At 46.3% G+C, this 20,113-nt stretch overlaps 1 protein-coding gene across 1 annotated transcript in view; it reads right to left on the bottom strand.

Annotated features, from left to right (window-relative positions):
- The window catches only part of LOC138559108 (zinc finger protein 268-like), a 91,107-nt gene that overhangs the window by 63,400 nt on the left and 7,594 nt on the right, over window positions 1-20,113 (bottom strand). The window lies entirely within an intron of this gene.

Here is a 20,113-nt window from a genome sequence, read left to right on the forward strand (position 1 = left end):
AAACATGTTGAGCCATGAGACATCAATGGCACGTGCTGAGAGAATCACCAAAGTATACGCAGGAAAAGGAACAAACTGCACATATAAAGGGACAATAGGGGCGAGGGGGGCACTATCTTTCTCTTTCAAAGGCTAGTTTACAATCAATGAACGCCATATATACTGGCTGACCCGTTAACATGACTTTTATTTTACCAGGCTCAGAGCCATCAAGTTCACCGAGGTGTCTAGTCCTGCTACAAAGCCTGATTGGAAGGAATCAAGACATTTGGGTTCTTTAACCCATCCCAACAAATGCCTCAATACAAGTCGAGCGAATATCTTTCCCGGAGCATCCAGAAGGGCTATGGGGCGGAAATTCTGGGGAACTACCCGATAGACTTTCTTAAAAATCGGCATGACCACCGATTTCTTCCCGCATCTTGGGATACATTTAGTGTCCAAGACCCGATTAAACAAAGTCTCCAGGATCTTGACCCAGGCAACCAGATAAGACTTAAACATCCAATTTGAAAGCCCATCTGGGCCCAAGAGTTACTCGACTTAGCAATAAACCTCATGATGTCATCCAAATTGAAAGTCAATATCCTTTCACACCGCTCTGTAGCCCCAGTTGTCTGCTGAGTTTCAGAGGGTAAAGAGAATAACTCAGAAAAGTAAATCACCCATTCCTCCTCGGAAATGGGATTAAACTGCCGTGCCATTTGTTGGTAGCTATTATAGATTTTTTTAAATAGACCAAATCTCTACACTATTTTTAGTGGTTAGTGCAGCCAACATTTGTTCTGCGTCTCTCTGAGCCAAATCACTCCTATGGTCTCTCAGCCAATGTCTATGTTTTATTTTAGGAGCTTTACCTTTGTACATCTCGTGACCCCGCCTGAAATACATAACAATCTGATTTCTGCTCCTAGAGCCCATTTTCTGGTCTGTATCTCTGGGTCAAAAACGTGTTTGTGTGCAAAAGCTACTCCTTTGGGGGATACATTTTTCACCACAAATAAATGGAGGTCTGTTGTATAATCCAACCCCCAGTCATGTGTCCCCCGGCCTCTTATGTATAGGGTGGTGCTCTATTAACTGATCATCAAGGTTATATAGAGACCACCCATTCAATTTAAAGCGGTTTCTATTGTATAATCCAACCCCAGTCATATGTCCCAGAGCCTCTTATAGGGTGGTGCTCTATTAACTGATTATCAAGATTAGATGGAGACCATCCATTCCATTTAAAGCGGTTTCTATTGTATAATCCAACCCCGTCATATGTCCCCGGGCCTCTTATACGGTGGTGCTCTATTAACTGATTATGAAGGTTAGATGGAAACCGCTCATTCCTCCGGCCTCTTATAGGGTGGCGCTCAATTAACTTATTATCAAGGTTAGATAGATACCGCTTATTTCCCCGGCCTCTTATAAGGCGGTGCTCTATTAACTGATTATCAAGGTTAGATGGAGACTGCTCATTCCCCCGGCCTCTTATAGGGTGGCGCTCAATTAACTTATTATCAAGGTTAGATAGATACCGCTTATTTCCCCGGCCTCTTATAGGGTGGTGCTCTATTAACTGATTATCAAGGTTAGATGGAGACTACTCATTCCCCTGACCTCTTATAGGGTGGTACTCTATTAACTGATTATCAAGGTTAGATGGAGACCACACATTCCATTTAAAGCGGTTTCTATTGTATAATCCAACCCCGTCATATGTCCCGGGCCTCTTATACGTTGGTGCTCTATTAACTGATTATGAAGGTTAGATGGAACCCGCTCATTCCTCCGGCCTCTTATAGGGTGGTGTTCTATTCAATGATTATCAAGGTTAGATAGAGACCACTCATTCCATTTAAAGTGGTTTCTATTGTATAATCTAACCCCCAGTCATATGTCCCCGGGCCTCTTATAGGGTGGTGCTTTATTAACTGATTATCAAGGTTATATAGAGACCACCCATTCCATTTAAAGCGGTTTCTATTGTATAATCCAACCCCAGTCATATGTCCCAGAGCCTCTTATAGGGTGGTGCTCTATTAACTGATTATCAAGGTTAGATGGAGACTGCTCATTCCCCCAGCCTCTTATAAGGTGGTGCTCTATTAACTGATTATCAAGGTTAGATAGAGACCGCTCATTCCCCCGTCCTCTTATAGGGTGGTTCTCTATTAACTGATTATCAAGGTTATATGGAGACTACTCATTCCCCTGACCTCTTATAGGGTGGTGCTCTATTAACTGATTATCAAGGTTAGATGGAGACTACTCATTCCCCTGACCTCTTATAGGGTGGTACTCTATTAACTGATTATCAAGGTTAGGTGGAGACCACCCATTCCATTTAAAGCAGTTTCTATTGTATAATCCAACCGAGTCATATGTCCCGGGCCTCTTATACGGTGGTGCTCTATTAAATGATTATGAAGGTTAGATGGAACCCGCTCATTCCTCCGGCCTCTTATAGGGTGGTGTTCTATTCAATGATTATCAAGGTTAGATAGAGACCACTCATTCCATTTAAAGCAGTTTCTATTGTATAATCCAACCCCCAGTCATATGTCCCCGGGCCTCTTATACGGTGGTGCTTTATTAACTGATTATCAAGGTTAGATGGAGACCGCTCATTCCCCTGGCCTCTTATAGGGTGGTGCTCTATTAACTGAATATCAAGGTTAGATAGAGACTGGTCATTCCCCCGGCCTACTATAAGGTGGTGCTCTATTAACTAATTATGAAGGTTAGAGGGAAACCGCTCATTCCACCGGCCTCTTATAGGGTGGCACTCTATTCACTGATTAACAAGGTTAGATAGAGACTGGTCATTCCTCCAGCCTCTTATATGGTGGTGCTCTATTAACTGATTATCACGGTTAGAGACGGCTCATTCCCCTGGCCTCTTATAGGGTGGTGCTCTATTAACTGATTATCAAGGTTAAATAGAGTCTGTTCATTCCATTTAAAGGGGTTTCTGTTGTATAATCCAACCCCCAGTGATATGTCCCCTGGCCTCCTATAGGGTGGTGCTCTATTAACTGTTTATGAAGGCTAGATGGAAACCGCTCATTTCCCCAGCCTCTTATAGGGTGGTGCTCTATTCAATGATTATCAAGGTTAGCTAGAGACAGCTCATTCCATTTAAAGCGGTTTATATTGTATAATCCAATCCCCAGTCACATGTCCCCGGCCTCTTATATTGTGGTGCTCTATTAACTGATTATCAAGGTTAGATAGAGACAGCTCATTCCCACGGCCTCTTATACGGTGGTGCTCTATTATGAATTACAGACAATGAAAGCAGAGAATGCTGTACTTAAGCAATTAGTTACGGCACGTGAACCTCCACCTGTAGAATTGCCTTCTATGTCGCTTCCCTCGGGGAAGTTTGATGGATCCCCCAAGAAGGTAAAGGAGTTTTTGGAGGCTTGCATAGTATACTTTACCTTCAGGCCTTGTTCCTTTGCTACAGACCAGTCACGGGTCGGTTTCTTGATTTCCAACATGACTGGTAATGCACTGGAATGTTGGTAACAAGTGCGAATCCGATTTTGCAGGACTTTGACGGGTTGCAGACGTTACTCAAACAGAACTTCGAAAGACCAGAATTGACGTTCACGGCTTGTGAAGACTTATTGGATGTTCCACATGAGTCTTCCGACGTCTTATCATATATCTCTACCTTCAAAACCTTGGCAGCTGGGGCTGGATGGCTGGAACAAGCTCAATATGCCATCTTTTGAAGAGGCTTAAAAGAAGAGATAAAGGGCCAACTCGCTAGATCTTCTCGACCGCCGACCTTTTCAGACTTGCTGTCATCTGTATTGCAGATTGGGTATCATCTCCAGAAACGGCGCTCGGAACGCCGTAGACACCGGGCTTCAGTACATCTCTCTGACCCCATGGCTTCTTCATCACCTTCACACTCGTCCTCCCACTCTCACAAAGAACCCATGCAGATTGAGGCTACTAGAGGCCCTCTTTCAACAGCGGAAAGAAGACGAAGAAAGGAGAAGGGACTTTGTGCCTATTGCAGTTCTGACCAACACCTCCTCAAAGACTGCGCTAAAGTTCCAATCAAACGACAGGGAAACGATCTTCCTTGGCGCCAGTAGGGACTAGGGTCCGAGGGGCATCCTGCAAAATCCCTCAATCCCTACGTTTCGTTTGAGGATTCCAGGCTAATGGTGATTCCTGACTCATCGACATCAACAACAAGTCAGTGGAATCCCTAGCCCTCTTGGATTGTGGTGCTGCAGGGAATTTTGTTGAGACTCTATGGTGGGCCTCTGAAGGGTAGCCCGCAAAGAAGATCAAACGGTGGAAGGAGTGGATGGTTCTCCCCTCTTTTCGGGACCCATAACACATACCACTGAGGATTTGCCCGTTACCATCTTCCAACACTCAGAAGTTCTCAAATTTGACATTATACGAGCCGCTCATTTTCCTATTATACTAGGAATTACATGGCTGAGAAGGCATCATTCTCAGATTCACTGGATAGACAATCAATTGAGTTTTTGTTCCACATTTTTTAGACCTCACTGCTTTCCCAACAGAAGTGATCTTCAAACCATGACTGTCAGCAGATGATCATGTTGGAGTGCACGCCCTATCACAGTATTTTTCTCCTTACCAGGGAGTTTCCATGAAAAGGAAACCAGCTACATTACCTCCACACAGGCCTGAGGATTGTACCATAGATCTGGAACCTAATGCTCTAGTTCCGTTTGGTCAAATGTTTTCTTTAACCCAAACTGAGAAACAAGTACTGCAAGACTATTTGGATGCCAATTTGTAGAACGGTTTCCGGCAGGAGCTTCTTTGTTTTTCATCAAAAAGAGAGACTCAACTGATTTCAGGCCCTGTATAGACTATAGGGGCCTCAATAAGGTAACTGTCTGTGACCGCTACCCCATGCCGTTGATAATAGATATTATCGAGGCAGTGCAAGGAGCACACATTTTCACCAAACGCGACCTCAGGAATGCCTACCATTTGCTTCGCATTGCCAAGGGGGATGAGTGGAAGACAGCCTTCCATACCCCGTTTGGCTTGTTTGAATATAAGGTGATGCCTTTCGGACTGGTGAATGAGCCGGCAGCATTTCAGTGGTTTATGGACTGGATGTTTTCAGACTTACTGTTGGTATCGGTAATCATATACCTGGATGATATTTTGATTTTTTCCTCGAATCTAGAAGAACATATTCTTTACGTCAAGCAGGTATTAGAACGACTACCCAAGAACCAACTCCTAGTCAAACCCGAGAAGTGTGTCTTTGCGGTTTCCTCTGTATCCTATCTAGGGTACATTCTGTCAGAAGAAGGTATTTCAATGGACCAAGGCAAAGTGTCAGCCATACTTGATTGGGCCTCTCCTACCACCGTCAAGGAATTGCAAAGATTCCTCGGTCTATCAAATTTTTACCGAAGATTCATCTTCCCATCACCAGATTGCTTAAAAAGAACATTGGTCCCTTCAAGTGGTCCGCAGAGGCAGAGCAGAGTTTTGGTTGCTTGAAAAGACTCTTCTGTTCTGCTCCCATTCTTCGTCACCCCAATCAGACCAGACAGTTTATTGTCGAGACAGATGCATCAGCCATGGCTATAGGGGCTGTCCTTCTGCAATCCTATGAAGGTCTTGAACACCCCATAGCTTATCTTTCTAAAACACTGTCTTCCAGTCAACTTAATTATTCGGTCTTAGAAAAGGACCTGTTAGCCATGAAGCAGGCTTGTGAGGAATGGCGGCACCTACTTATGGCATCCCTACATGGATTTATCATCAGAACAGACAACACAAACTTGACAGTTCTACAAACTTTGGAGTGCGCTAACTCAAGGCAAGCCTGATGGGCTTATTTCTTCAACCAGTATGATTTCCAAATCACCTATCTATCCGGTACCAAAAACAAGGTAGATGATGCCTTATCTTGGAAAGAGTCCGTTATAGACGGCGTTACGCATCCTAGAGAGCGCATGTTCCAGAGAAATAAGATTCTGGGACTAGTTAATACCTTTCTTCAGGAGGTCAAAACAGATTTGATCTCAGAAATGCCCAGACTTCTGCATCAGAGAAAGACTCCTTATATGGAAAAAGACGGGTTGATATATTTTGGAAATCGTCTGTACATTCCTTCAGGTCCTTTGCATAAGAGGATAATTAGCTGGTGTCACGATTTACTCACAGCCCGACAGAGGACAGTCCAACACCACTGAACTCGTTGCAAGATCTTTTTTCTGGCAGGATCTTAAGAGAGACGTCAAGGATTATCTTCAAGCATGCCCGGTCTGTGCCATAGCCAAATACCCATCTGGCAAACCCCTCTGCCTTTTGACTCAATCGGAGATGCCTACGTGTCCTTGGGGGCTCATTTCCACAGACTTTATAGTTGACCTTCCGGTGTCAAACTCCTGTACCTGTATCATGGTAACGATAGATACTCTCACCAAGTTAGCACATTTTTCTCCTTTACCAGCTTTACCAACCGCTACGGAGATGGCAGAGGTTTTTTGCTCAGGACATTTTCCGGTTACACAGTCTTCCTGATAAGATTATCTCAGACCGAGGCAGCCAACACGTTTCCAAATTCTTGAAGGCTCTTTGTTCCCGAGTAAGTGTAGAAAGAGCTCTATCATCAGGGTTCCATCCTCAGCCTCCCATCACAGACAACACCCCACAGCTACAGAGAAATCCTAAGAGACTTAAGGTAAGTACATACCCAAGCCAACATAGTACCTCAGCATTGAAGAAGATTTTGCAGCTGCACGACTTCAGGATCTGCAGCCAAAAACCCGGTCAGTGGATTCCTTGTAGTGGTGACTGAAAACAGGACCTTAGAGGGGACTTTGCAGCAGGGTTCGATGAAGGCTCTAGGCAAGGTGTTTCCCGCAGCTGAATGCGGTACTGCGGATTTGGTGCCTTTTCAAGGAGCACAGAAGACAGAAAATCGCATTGAATTCTCATCATTACAAAGGTCCAGCATTCTGTTGAGGGGACTTTTCTGACTCAATTCATGTCTCTGGAAATCCACCAGGAGGCCCACGAAGTTTCAGCAAGATTCCGAATTTGGAAGATCGTGCACCGCACAGTGGCTCGACAGCCCAGAGTATTGGGGTATTGCAGCAATGCGTGGGATGGCTCAAAATGCAGGTCTTCTTGAGTCTAGTGGGTCACACCAGGCTCTGCGTTGGGGTCGTCATCTTCGAAGTCCGCAGAACGATTGGAAGGAAGGGCTACAGCAGGCTCCGGTTACACAGCAGGCTCTCTGGTCGCTGGAAATCATTTCAACCACTTTTCCTTCATCCCTTCATCATCCTCTTTGGTTTTGGTTCCAGTGGTTGACTTGTCTTCAGCTTCCAGGTTCCAGTATTTATAAGGAACTACAGCACATTTTCTGCATTCTCTCCACGCATTTTACAAGAAGGGGCGGTCTGGTTGTCCAATCAGGACAGCCAGCGCCCCACTGGGATTTGTCCCCATTCAGGCAAGGAGGAAGACAAAGGTCTGTGGAGTTTTAGACTCCTTCCTCGCTTCCTGCCCTCAAAGACAGACTCGAGCTTGGGCAGGGAGTCCAGGGGACTCCCGCCGAAGATAAAAATCACACAATGGAATTTCCCACCCTGGATGTCAGAGGAAGGAACAAGAACAATAAACACTAAAATGGCAAACAAAGAAGACAGGTGCCATGTTCGTAAAATGAGCACCCTTAGGTGCCGATACTGCAGCTGTGAACACAGCCTGTGGTAAATGTGCACCAAATTAATACAAGGTATCACTGCCACCAGCCATTGCAGGTAAGGTTGGCCCAGAGCAATTGCCAGTGGTTTAGATTCATTCGAAACCTTCCACCCATCACTTTTGCGGTAAGCTTGTCCCTGTAACAGAATTGTTACAGATTTAATGTGAAAGGGAATACATTGTATCTCCCCAGCACTCCACATAAGGTGGGGTGTGGTGGCTTCACAGAATTAAATGTAAAAGGGGTCCAAAGATCCTTTCTACCCTTGGGGACTGTAGTTCTTTCAAGGTTATCAAAGGAAAATTAAAAGGGGAGCCCCTAGGACAACCCAGCAAAACAGGCATGTATTGCCAATAAGTTGTTGTAGAGGATACCTTTAAAAATACACTGTGGAGAGTCAAATAAATGACACCCATAAAAAGAGTTAAAGATTCTCTGAGTGTGGAAAAAAGGTTCCCACTCACTGAGGTATTAAGGAAAAATATCCCACTAGTAAAGCAAAATGTTCTGGGGTTGACCCAGGTCAGGAAGATTTACCAGTTCTGTGAACATCTTACTAACATTGATTGCCGATCACAATCCCATATGGCCTTTGCCACCCCACAGAGAATGACTGCCAAGTCAGTCATTGACACCATACTGTATGACAGTTCCCAAGGTAGCTCCTCTGCTGTACTCAGTAGTGGTCAGACCCAGTGGAAGGATAGTGAAGTGATCTGTCAAGTGTCAATGAGCGGTCATCCACATGAGGATGGTCTGAGAGAGAGAGAGCTGTCAGTTCTCTCCTAGGTTTGATTTGAGCCTTATGTGAGCCCCAGAGAAGGAGGTGGGACTTTCTCCTGTCAAACCTATTCTTTAGTAGCATGGTGCACATACTACTAGCACTACATGGCTACCTCCCTGTGTACATTCTGTTGTGCATACAGTCCCTAAGCTCTCTCCCCATGCACAGTCTTGTGCACATACAGTCCAATACCTCGTTCCCTTTGTACATTCCGATGTAAAGACAGCTAAACAGCTCCTTGTTTGGCACAAGTCCAGTGCACCTAATATCTGGTAGCAGAGATTGTAGCAGTCTGCTTCAGTCACCACATTCTTTTTGTCTTTCTCTTACCTTCACTGGAGTCGAAGGCGGAGCAATGTACATAATCCCAGAGGCGCCGCAGAGCGGCCACGGAGCTGGTAGCAGAGGTTGTAGCAGTCTGCTGCAGTCACCACGTTCTTTTTGTCTGCAGTCTTTCTCCTACCTTCACTGGAGTCGAAGGCGGGGCAATCTACATAATCCCTGAGGCACGGCGGGGCGGCCGCAGAGCTGGTAGCAGAGGTTGTAGAGGTCTGCTGCCGTCCGTGACCGCTGGGACGCTTTGGCAACAAAACGCTTCCAGGAGGACGAGGGCAGAAGACTGCGCAGTCAATGGACGAGAAGCGAAGACTCAGGCCTGGAGCGCAGAAGCCCGTTAAAGCCCTCCCCTCGGCAAAGGAAGGTACCCGGCAGCTCAGCAGAGCAGATTGAAACAACACACAAGTCCCATACAAGAGGCATAGTAAAACGAAAAGCGCCGGGTGAAAACATAATGAGAAGTGAACAACATCAGACATTAACCCCCAGTCGGGAAAGCGACAAGACGGAACAAGAAAGAAATTTGGAAAAAAGTACAAGTGCCCAACCCCTGTGTGCTCTCCCGGCGATAGAAACGAAAAGAGGAAAATGGAAGAATTTGAATAAGGAGGAAACAAGGGAATCAAGGGATAAGGAATTTACTGCAAAGAAAAATCCCAACAGGGACAATGGGAGCAGTTAACCGTAGGAGAGAGCAAATTACAAATGCAAACACAGAAGGAGTTGGAGCACAAACAAGAGCCCCGCGAAGTGGGTAATAACACAGTTTGGAACCCAAAGCTATAGATTGATATGTGAAGGGGGAGAAAATCAGTCACCCCTGATGATGAACAACAGCGAGAAAACGTTGATAGTGATAAAGATATCACTGAAATGATTAACGATGACACACCACCCTCAAATATCTCTCTTCTAGTACAAGCCATTATGGCAACCTCACAACAACAAGAGAAAGAAAACTATGACCAGACGATAAATAGATGGTCCATGGAGAGGGACCATCACCAAGGGTCATCAGGTGAAGAATTAACAAATGCGATAAGTCCACATCGAGAAGGAAGACAGGGTACAGCAGTATTGGAGAGAGGGGAGCAAAAGGAGTCAGACATATGCCAGGAACAAAATATAAACAACAATATCAAGCCACATTCGAAGGCAGGAAAAGTAAATCTACTTAGCCCGGCCGATGTGTCTGAAAGCTCAGATGGCATGAGCAGTGAGGAGGACAGTATAAATCCTAGGTTAGAAGAAATGGAAAGTGTTAGACAAGTGGCTGAGTATAGACTTGAAACAGCATTTCGACTCGAGTATGCCAACACAAGGCGCAAGAATAACAGCACTTGCACTACAAACAAAAAAGAGAAGCCAAACTCAAAATCGCCCAACTATAATAAAACAAAGCTCAAGTGGGAGGGGCAGAAGCCACCGACCTCGAGACACAATACTACACAGAATCTGTTGTTACAGATGAAGCAGCAACAACTGGCATAGGCCTCAATGGGAATGGGGACCATGTTAATAACGGGCCTGTTGTTAGCATGCTGGTCCTTTAGCGGGTCCCGCTAACGGACCTCGTAATGCGGCTGTAAGGGGTTGACGGCTCCCGCACCCTTACCGGCGCCGTTAATCCCTTACCGCCAACCTCGGAATGAGGCCCAAGATCTTTTAAATTGGCAAGAATTTTAGAAGAAGATGGACATATCATTTTGAAAAGGAAACCTATAATGCAACTGTTCAACAATATTTCAATGTTACACACAATAAATTCGGATGACATCGACATCATTGAATTTGTACATAGAAACAGCATGGACAGTGTGTATTTACATATCTCTTTGTCAACAATTTTAAAGAAACATTGAAGGGAGCGACGGAGAAGCTGAAAAATCTAGGGTATGACCTAAGACAAATCACCATTTCAATAGAAAGAGAAAAGAGAGATAAGAAGACAACCTCCTGTTACACCCTCCCAAGACAGGAGTACTAAGTTCTCATATAAGGGATTGAAAGACCAGGAAAAAGAGAAATCAGGATATAAGTACAAACTGGGCCAGAATGATGAAAACAGAAACATCGAGTGGAAGAGAACAACACAAATTAACTATACTTCACATCGAAAGCAAATGCAAAAACAAAGGAGAGAGGAGAAAGGCCCAAGAGGCACTTCACCCGGGAGAAAAATACAGGAGAGAAGAGAAAATAGAGCCAATAGACAAATTACTAGACGGCCCATTACCATACACATGCGGAAAGGCAAACAATGACTCCTGACCAGGCAGTTACTCATTTTGAAACTTTGTTTGATTTAGAGAGGGTACCACATGGCCTTCAACTAAACTGGAACATTACCATCGAGCAGCACCATAGTAAAACAGGAGGCCTAGGGTGAAGAAACAAACTTCTCCAGAAGGGAATAGAACTAGACAGGGCGAAATGGTCCTGGCTACCAAAGGTATTAGCTAATAATAGAAGAGCCTAGCCACCAAATCCATCAACTGTACTAAAGAGAAGTCCTCACCAACTAGAGAGGACAAAGAACGATGGCAACCTGTTAAAGATAGGATCATAGAACACTCAAGGTTTTAATCATTTAACCTCACAAAGCGATGTAAATTTAGGCTCATTTGATCTCATATGTTTACCGGAAACATGGCCTTTGCAGTGGCAACAGAAATGGAAATGGGGCAGCGTCTTTCAGCCCTAATTTCAGCATTTGGTATAGGAATCGGGCTACATATGGAAAGTGTGGTATGGGCAGATTGGTCTATTCTAGCGACCTTAGTATCATGGACGCCCAGTCTAAAACCAAAAGACGCTGGCCACTCAGAGCGCTTCCTAATAATTAACATATACTGGAACCCCAAGGAGATTGGAGTGCAATCAATGATGCAAAAGATCGACTCAATAATCAGTGATTCCACAGAGGTGACAACGTTTCATCACATAATCTTATGTGGCAACCTCAAAATCACGTGCACCAACGGAAGGACGGAAGGTGGCTGGATTAAGCTACCTAAACCAAACAAAGGCGTAAATAAGGACAGTAAACCATTTAGCCTAAGGCGTAGACGAGAAACGTGGGCATCTTCAATGGAGGTGAGGGATTTACATAATCTTTACTTTACTAAACCAGCAGTCCCATTTAAGATACCAACATGGGAACACGAGGGTTGCAAAAGCTCCCCAGATCACATCCACGTGTCCAAAAGACTGTTGGCAAAATTAAAAGATTTTAGAGTGATAAGAACATTAAACAGCAACCATAATTTACTAGTGGCTTCCTGGGAAACGGTAAGAACCACCAAAAGAAAGCTAATGACAACGGCAATAGAAATATCAAAGCAAGGCAACAGATTGAGACTTACGTCAGCCTCGATAAAAACAATAACAGAAAAATACGTGAACTTTACACAGAACTGTGCCACAAAAACAGACTTGGAGAAGTTAGACTACTGTCCGTTACTGAGCCCGTATTATACGCACGCCAGCCAGAATAAGGTGAAAAAAGGTGCATCTACACATCAAAAATACAACAGTGACATTAAAGAATACAGACTTGAGAGAAAAAGGAAGACAAACAAAAAGAAATCCAGCCATAGAAAATATGGAGAGGCTTAAAACAACACAGAAAGCCTATAGAAATTGGATAAAATCATATAAAATACGAATGTACCAAGAAGATGGAGAGAACGTGTTAGTAGCACTAAGAGGAAAACAAGCAAAGGCCTTCTGGTCATTAATATTGCTGACGCTTCAAAAAACACAAGACTCTCTGCAGAATAATGTCAGTGAAAAAGAGTGGATGATTTACTTTGCAAAACTCTTCAAGCCAACAGATAAGTCTCAAGAAAAAGCTGTACAAACATTGTCAAACAAATGGGACATAGCCCATGACAAAGAGGGGATTTTGCAAAAATTTGGCAGGCTAAAGAATTCTAGAGCACCGGGACCCGACGGAATTTCCAAAAGGGATTTGAAGAGAAATCGAGAAGTTTGGGGTCCCCTTATTAAGGAAATATTTGACACCTGTCTGCAATCCTGATTGTTACCAAGCTCTTGGAAAACAGCAAACGTGGTGCCCATTTATAAAAAAAGAGGGAAAATGAGAACCCGGCCAACTACAGGCGAATAGCCCTTTTAGATGTAGTGAGAAAACTCTTTGGCTCTTTCCTATTAGACAAACTTAAAGATTAGACCAACTCGTCGGACATCAGAGATCCTTTCCAATCAGGATTTGTACAGAGTATGGGTACGTGAGCAAATATCCTGCTGCTGAGCGCACTAAAAGCCAAGATATTTGCAGGCAGCCCTAGGGTTCTCCTGCTCTTGGTGGACTTAACTCAGGACTTTGATAAGGTCAATCATGGCAGACTATGGGCAAAATTCAAATCGTGGAATTGCCCGCCTGAAATTCTGGACCCAATCAAAGACCTGTATACTGGAACTTCGATGAGAGTGCGACTCAGTGGGGCCGGCCTACTATCGGAAGCAATCATGATAGATAGGGGGGGTGAAACAGGGTTACATCAGAGACTTCAAAGAGTCAGAAGCAGAAATCAGAGCCTTCCCGCCAATACTGGGTAAAGAGCACGTCAGCAGGCCACTGTATCCGGATGACATTATCCTTCTCGACCAGACGGTTGTTGGTCTACAACGTAAATTGTTGGGCTTGCTCACCTATTTACAAGAAAACGACCTGGAGATCAACGAAAAGAAGACAAAGATAATGATCCTGGAGAAGACCCATAAACTAAGCGAAAAAATAAGATGGAACATCACAGGGGAGGTCCTTGAAAAAGTGGACAGTTTTCAGTATCTGGGAGATACAATAAGTAGCAGTGCCACAGAATCACCAATGCAAGAAACATTGTACTCAAAAACACGGACCCTTATCTTGCAAACCAAGTTGATTGACAAAATATTTGGCAGAATTACCTTGCTACCGGCGATAAACTTCTATAAATCAAAAGTAGTACCAGCGATTACTTATGGAGCGGAAGCCATGCCATCCATCCCAAGCGACTTATGGATGAAGCTGGAAGGCCTACTGTGGAAGAAAGTGTCAAATCTGCCTCCATCTACTCCTCTGGCGTCCATAAGGAAATAACTGAACCTGGTATCATTGAACGGCTCAGTAGAACTTAATGGGCTAATGCTATTCAGAAAGATACAAGCTCATAACCAGAAAATACACAAGATCATCTATGATGAGATGACCAATGGTAAAAACCCAATGCTTAACAATCTGGATCTATTAAAAGGAAATTGGGAGCAGAAGAAGAACTCAAATCAAATCGGGAACAGCCAAGCGGCATCTGAAAGAATGGGACTGGACAAGAACGTTGGTAGAGGCAGCGGAAAATAAACTCACCGCTCACCTGCCCCCAAATACGCAAAAAATAAACAAACCGATCGCTTACTTAGTGAAACTGCCAAACAAAAAAACAAGATCAGTCTTCCTGAGAGCAAGACTGAACCTACTGAAGACCAAGGAAGTCTTAAGAATAAGAAGGTACGCTAAGAAGAACACTTGTCGTTTTTGTCAGCAAGGAAACAAAGTTGAAACCATAGGACACCTATTATTATCATGCCCAGGCACTAGGTCAAAAAGACAGATACATATGGGCCATCTTTTTAAAAACGTGAGCATATTGGAAGAGGAGTATTGGTGGAACTGCGTGATACGTGGGCTCTCGGCGAAAACAACCATTGCAGTGGGGCAATTTTTACAGAACATCGGTTTTGAAAAAGAAAATTGGACCCCACTCGAGAAAGTGGAATTTAGCACATCAAAAATAGTCAAGGCCTGATGTGGCAAGAGGAACAACAAGGACACTTTTGACTAAAATACTAGGAAATCCATGACGCTCAATATTGCAAAAAATGGTATGAAAACAATTAAGTCAAGTAATAAAAAATAAAAAAATTAAAATTATTACACAGCTCCCTCTCTGTGCACATGCTTGTTTCTTTGTAACAGCACAAAGCACATAGAGGCATGCAGATGCCTCCCTGTGTTCAGTGAGGTGTGCATACAGGCATAGGCCCTGAGTACACAGGGACAAAAGTGTAATTATTCCCCCATGGAAAGTAAGGGACTCATCACGAGTTTGGCAGTAACGCTTAAATGCGGCGCTAACAGTATTAGCGCCGCCAAGACCGCTCCGCCGGATCACAAGTACAAATCCCGCCGGCGCAATTACAGCCGGCGGTAGCGCAGCTGGCTGTAATAGCACTGGCACCCATTTGGGCTATTACAGAGCCATCACGAGTCTGGCGTAGGTGCAATTAGAGCCAGAAAACCAGCATAAAATACCCCGAAAATACCCCTAGCCAAATGCTGGAGGTAAAAGAACACAGGAGACAGCAAAAAGTGCCCAGATGAAACCAATGCAAATCAGAGGCTTACAAAGGACCCACCCATGCACAACACACACTTTCAAACACCATCCCCAGGGTCAGGCCAACACCCTACACCCTGACTGATGGCCAGTTGGTGACTGAGTATAGACTGGACAGGGCAACCATCACCCAGTTGCTGGACACAATCCAGGCTGACATAGGCAGCCGTATAGCTATCAGCACTGCAGTGCCCCTGCTCATGAAGCTTGTGTCCGTGCTACAATACCTTGGGACTGGCGGCTACCAACACACCGTTGCCATAATGCATGGCATGGCCCAGTCCACCTTCAGTGCCGTGCTGGGACAGGTGCTGGATGCACTGCTGCTCCATGTCAATGAGCACATTGCATTGCCAGCCACACAGGCACAGGTGAACCCGCTGAAGGGCCAGTTCCATGCCATTGCCCAAGTTCCGAACGTCATAGCAGCCCTGGACTGCACACACGTAGCACTAGTACCACCCCGGGTACTTGAGGCAGCGCACAGAAACCTAAGAATTATCATTCCATGAATGTTCAGATGACATCTAGCCCTGACCTCACCTTCAGCCACTGCTGCGCCCGCTATCCAGGGTCCACCCACGGCTCCATGGTCCTGCACAACAGTACCCTGCCAGAGTACATGGAAAGGCACCGAGGCCACAACACATGGATGCTGGGTGAGTACAAATGTACTCCGAAATGCATGTAAAATTACATCTGATGTGGGTGGACATACACAGCGAACCCCTGCATGCCAGCAGGAGACATAAACAGCACTAGCACTGCAACATTCCCATGCATGCTCCTTGCACAAGAACCTTTGGACATGTGGAACACAGCCAGTCTGAATGGCAAAGACATGTGGGAGTACAGTCACATATGGAAGCCCAACTACCACAATGCATCCTGTGTGAGTCGCAGTGTTGCTTCTCACCCTGACACAGCAGAGACATTCCACCTTGGCCACCCGACAGTCATGCCAATGACCTCCTCAACACAAACTTGATTCTGCTGCCAATGTCACTGATTACTAAGCCTTGTGCACCCACTGAACCAATATTGTCCTCATACCTGCATTCTCTCCCCTGCAGGTGATTCTGGATATCCCAGTACACATGGCTCATGACCCCTGTGCGTCATCCACACACTCCAGCTGAGCGGGCATACAACATTACCCATGGACGTACAAGTATCTGCGTGGAGATGGCAGTTGGTCTGCTGAAGGCACACTTCCGGTGCCTAGACGTACAGGAGGGGCATTGATGTATGCAACTGAAAAAGTTGGCAAAATCGTCCGTACATGTGCCATGCTGCACAACATTTCCTGTCACAGGAATGTGCCACTGCCCTCCGATGCCGATGTGCAGCCACCTGGGGATGGGAGTGAAGATGATACTGTGCCTGAAGCTGGTGCACGTGTTCAAAGGGATGGGGTGGTAGAGGGGAGGTTGGCCAGACAGGGCTTGATTGATAATTAATTTTGATACGGGTGATGGGTACATGTAACACCTATCACTTGAACATTAAAGAAGACTTAATCACAATCACGACTGTCCATGCTTTGTAAGAATTTTGAACATGATGTATTATATGTTGACAATCCCCCGTCCCCCAGTGAACACCCAGCACACAAACCCCCTGCCCCCTGAGAACTCCCAAGCACACAATCCCCCCTCCCCCAGTGAACTCCCCAGAACACAATCCTCCCTGCCCCCCAGTGAATTCTCCAGCACATAATCCCTCCTCCCCCCAGTGAACTCCCCAAAACAGTGCTGGTAGGTGCATGTGCACAGGGCCCGCAGCTACTGTGCCATGTCCATCTATGATGGTCGTGGGTGCTTCCTCTGGTGAGCGGCATCTGAGATTGTGCATGGAAAGGACTCCTAGGAGAAGGCTCCAGGGATCCCTTCGTGGGCATAGTTGAGTTCGATGGAATGGCACCAGCAATCTGCAGCTGCTGGCAGACCAGATTGTTCGTCTGCACTGCATGCGCAGATAGTTCCTCGCACAACTCCCGTACCTTTACCCGAAACCTATCAGAGCTGCTGTGCATCCCATCACCACTTTCCGGGTCTGTGCGTTGTCAGGGGCCATGCTCTTAGTGGCATTCCGTATGGCACGGCTGATGGCCCTGATGTGGTGGCTGTGCTCTGTGGCCATGGCCTCAATTCGCAACTGTCGGGCCTCAATGAAATCCAGACGCCCCATCATGGCAGCTCCTGTGATGAGTGGTCCTTCGGGTGTGCTGGGGACCAGGCTGACAGCTCTGCGCTGGCTGGAAGGGGGGCTGTAGGGGGACATGTTGGCACCATGGATGGGACTGCTGCAGTCCGAGTGCCTATCCTCAGGGGTACCATAGGAGGGTGTATCCACGTCTGGCTGAGGTGGGCGGACACGACGCACACGCACATGTGGAGTGTGTGCATCCTTTGCCACTGGCTCTGGGCTTCCCTGAGATGTGCCCATTCCATGTGTGACACTGCGGCTCGGTGAGGTCAACAGTTCAGTGTGTCGTGCAGCTGTTGATGTGTGTGTACCTCATCAGGTTCAGACCCACCGGTGGCCCCTCAACATCCTGTGTTTGCATGGTGGCTTGTGCTGTATGAGGTGCTGGCCCCCTGTGGCCTTGTGGATGCTGCACCCGACTAAGGTGTGGTGACATGGGATGTGTCCGGCGTTGTGTTGATTCTGGCTGGCACCTTTGCGGAGTGGTGGTGCTGGTAGAAGTGCGTTGGCTTGGGCGCTTGATCTTGTTGCCTCCTCCCCATCATCATCATCCTGTGATGAGCGCTGTGTGACTGTGGGATTTATAGGGTGTTGTATGAGTTCAGGGCAGCTTAGATTTGTATCATGCATATCATACCTTACAGTGGGTTTGTACACAGTATCAATCATCTTTCTCTATTGCATTTAGTTGACTCCATATGTTGTGATTGGTGGAACGCCTTACTGTGGAGGGACACTGCTCGGACATGTTGGCATGACATCTTCAGATGCCTGCTGGGGATGCAAGGCGACCATGTTGCTGGGGGGGGGTTTCATGCACACTCACACATCATGTAGCTGTGCCATGGCCATGGATGTCTTTACCCTGGGCCTTGTGTTGATGCAGTGTACGTACTTGGGGGACTAGGGGACACTATGGTACGGTGGTACGAGGGGTCAGTTATGGGTGGCTGCGGTGCCTCATGCACATTGCATGCACATACATTCACTCAGGGTCTGCATGCGTGGCCCTTACAGGTTCATGCATTTTTAGGGGGGGGTCTGCAGCCTGCTGGGTACCGGTGTCAGCCTCCGCCCCTCCGACTCCCTCAATGGTGCCCATATCGTGGAGCGTTGTCATCTTCTCCTAGAGGGTGAGCTCCGGTGGTGGTGGTGCAGGCCCTCCTCCAGTCTTGCATTCCTGTGCTGGGAGAGTAGGCCACATACTTGGACCCGCAAGTCATTTAGGCGCTCGCAGCAGTGCTCGCCATCCCGGGGCACGTTGTCCACCGCAGACACCCTCTGGCTGATTTCCCGCCACTTCTGCGCTCAACGCTGGCCAGTTGTCTTGCACTGCAGTGCACCGTACAGCTCTTCCTGGTGGGTCACTGCCTCCTCCACCAGTATGGCTAGCTCCTGGTGATTGAATTTTGGTTTCCTAACCCCGTCCAGGGCTGACTTGCCCCAGGTGCGTTCCTGAGACATTTAGAGATTTTCACCGGGGTGGATGGCTTGCTGGGGCTGTAATTTCTGGTGTATTGTGATTTCCAAAATGGCTGCCACTTTATTTCCTCTTCCGGCGGTGATGTGTTTCCCGTGCGCTATTAGCGCCACAGCTGGGCGGTAGCGCTGTGTGCGATGGATTTATGGTTTCCTGGCCAATTTCTACACCAGGCGCTATTTGCATTAACGCCATGTCCCTGTGCGCGTGCTAGCAAACTCGTGATCTGGCGTACTTTCTGCCAGGGAGCGTGGTGTTAACACAAATAGTGCTCGGCGGGAAATCTGCCAGAATACCGACAAACTTGTGATGAGGGGGTGTTTGCATGGAAGATCTTTGCGACCCAAAATGAAAACAAGGCAAAATCCTGATTGAGCAAAGGCAGCCTCACAAGGCAAGCAAGCTCAAACTGTCTACAATATACCCTCGCTGTGCACGGGCTTCTGGCTCCTGCTGCGGTCCGGGTTGGTGAAGTGTTAGCAAGTGCTGCTCACTTTAAAGTGGGAAGAGCGCCCCATCATCACCTCAGCCGTTTTTTTCATTGGGGGAACATGGCATAGGAGTTGGGCACACCTTCTCGTTTAATTTTTCATGCTTTGACTTCAGATGCATTAACCTTGAACATTCCATCCATTAAGCAGATGCATTAACCTTGAACATTCCATCCATTAGCAGAATGCATTAACCCGAACATTCTATTCATTAAGCCGCCCCAAGTGTATTCTTGGGTGTGGCTGCTAATGGGAAGGGATTTGCCACACTCCAATTGGTGTAGCAGAATTATTGACCTTCTGAAGGGCAAGTCCTTTCTGAGGCCCTACTACTAACAGGGCTGAGAAAACACCAATTAATCACTAACTTTGACGGGTAGAGATTATTTTCAGTTTGCCAGGGATGAGTCAGGGCCTTTCACTATTTTCAAATGAAATTATCTGTGAGCCTCGAGAAGGTGTGGGGGCAAGCAGCTGCTCCATGTTCACAGTCTTATGACACTGCAACATGATCCTTTTAATTTGATTTGTGAAATGAAATGTGTGCTTTTCAATGCATACGCTATAGGCTGCCTTTGCTGGCACTATCAAGCCATCACCTCGCTCAGGCCTGAAGAAGTATCCAGCAACCTTCTTATGACCTGGTTGCATCCCTGCTGTCAAAGAGTGATTAATAGCTTT

Source organism: Ambystoma mexicanum, unplaced genomic scaffold (assembly GCF_040938575.1).
Source record: "Ambystoma mexicanum isolate Mex_15411 unplaced genomic scaffold, UKY_AmexF1_1 Mex_scaf38, whole genome shotgun sequence".
In the NCBI taxonomy this organism is placed as follows: domain Eukaryota; kingdom Metazoa; phylum Chordata; class Amphibia; order Caudata; family Ambystomatidae; genus Ambystoma; species Ambystoma mexicanum.